General features: G+C 37.8%; 1 pseudogene; it reads right to left on the reverse strand.

Annotated features, from left to right (window-relative positions):
- Positions 1 to 1,190: 1,190 nt before the first annotated feature.
- The window catches only part of LOC111869642, a 10,237-nt pseudogene continuing 9,231 nt past the window's right edge, over positions 1,191 to 2,196 (reverse strand).

Below are 2,196 nucleotides of genomic sequence, written 5' to 3' on the forward strand. Positions count from 1 at the left end.
TAATAACCTAGACTCTCTTTGGCAGACATTTTTATATTCTCTCTAATAGTTTCCCAAGCTTTATTAACATTCACCTCAGTGTCCAAGTTTTCCAAAGCCGCAAACCTATTTGAGATTTTAACACAATACTGCTCTTTACCCTCTACCTCATTTAATTTCTTGAGATTGAACCTCTCCATATGAATTCTGTGTGTTGTTTGTTTGCTCACTGCCAGTCTTCCCCTAGCCTTTGCCACCGCCAGGTAGTGGTCAGTATCACAATCTGCTGCCCTGAATGATCGGACATCAAGTATACTTGAATGCCGTCTCCTATCTATCAAAATATGGTCTATTTGATTGCGTATCTTCCCGTCAGGAGATGTCCAAGTAAATTTATGGATGTTACGATGTGGGAACATTGTACTTTTGACAGTAAGATGTTTTGATGTGGCAAAGTTTACAACTCTAACTCCATTATCATTATTAATGTCATGAAAACTGTCATTCCCAATTGTTGGTTTGAAAATGTCTTCCCTCCCTACTTTGGCATTGAAATCTCCTAACAAAATGTTCATAGGGTACTTCGGGAATTTATCAAATACATATTCTAGTTCTTCATAGAATCTGTCCTTTATGTCATCAATTTTATCTTCTGTTGGGGCATGAACATTCATAACAATGATATCACACCAGCGAACCTTTTAGTATTATATATGATATCCTATCACTAACGAACTCTACCCTCTTAACTGCTGATACGATTCTCTTATGTACGAAAAAACCTGTATCTAACTCATGATTTTCATTCCCCTTTCCACAGAAAAATGTAGTCTCCTGCTGGTGCAATGCCACCTCTATCCCATCTGACCTCCTGTACTCCTGCTAAATCTAACTTATATTTTAAGATTTCTTCTGCCACTGCCCTGAGCGAACCTGCCCTATACAAACTTCGAACATTCCAAGTGCCAAATCTCATATCCATTTTCTTTAGCTTAGCTCATTTATCCAAGGAATCCGTCCAAGTCTGAGGTTTTGGGTTCATTTTCGTAACATAATGATTTTTTACGGTGAGGAGTTGTTAGCCCCACGCCCAACCCCCAAGCTGGAAGGCCACCCCTTGTTGGCTGTCCACGACTGCTTATTCAATAAATTCGCAGCTTCCCTCAAAAACTGGAGGGGGTCTCCTACATCCGCCACCTGAGGACGCACCATGCCATGGTGACAAGGGACCCACCTAACATGGAATTACCATTACTGTATTTAAAATACAGAAACTTTTGCATTAGATTTACTGTTCCTTCTTAGAAGTAGAAAGTAACAGCAATTTATTATCATGATCTGAAAAACAAACGCACAGATAAGCAAATGTTAGAAATCATCTCCATCTGAAGCAACATCCTTGCCATGAATTGTCCACTTCTTTCCAGCATCACCTACAACAAATCTGTTGGTCTGTTTAGTCTCATCTGGAGACTGTTGCAGATCACCATGGTACTTAGTAACTCCTGGTTGAGTTATCCGCCATTCCATCATCTCTGTTGAGAAGCCATCTCAGTTCCCAATATCTGTGAATCCAACTATGTAGTCCTTTGTTTTGCCGTCTATTATAAGTGCAATTGTAGGTATGCTCCTAATGTGAAGATGTTCTGTAATAAAAAGGAAACACCTTTCAAGGAGTCAAGTCTCAGTGAGTTTGATACAGAACAACAAGTTAGGAAATGATCAAACAAAATTTATCTTTCATCCCTCAGAAATATCTAAAGAAACTGATATGGCCATCTTTTTTGTGAGAACTTCACATCCTCCAACATCTGTAATTCCAAAGGCCATAGAGATTTTGAACATAAAGGCAATTTTTACCACTGAATTATGTCCAACAGTCCACTTGGGAATGGAAAGAAAATTGGTGTGCAAGCAATGATAGCCCATACACAGAAATTGTGATAGGCAATTATGTGATACAAAATACATTTAACCTTTAAGAGACGGGGCATTTAAATTGTGGTAGTTGTAGCAGGCCAGAGTTTATTTAAATGCCAGCCGTTCTAGAGGATTACATTTGTGGTCATGTTACTAAAAATGCTGTAACTTATACAATTTTTGTGGTAAACAAATGAGATTAACGTTGCCTTTATCTAGAAAGAATATAGAATCTGATATTATAATTGAAAGGTTTTTAAATGTGTAAAAATTCTTACATAGTTTTTTTTTTTTTTT

Source organism: Cryptotermes secundus, unplaced genomic scaffold (assembly GCF_002891405.2).
Source record: "Cryptotermes secundus unplaced genomic scaffold, Csec_1.0 scaffold862, whole genome shotgun sequence".
Lineage (NCBI taxonomy): Eukaryota > Metazoa > Arthropoda > Insecta > Blattodea > Kalotermitidae > Cryptotermes > Cryptotermes secundus.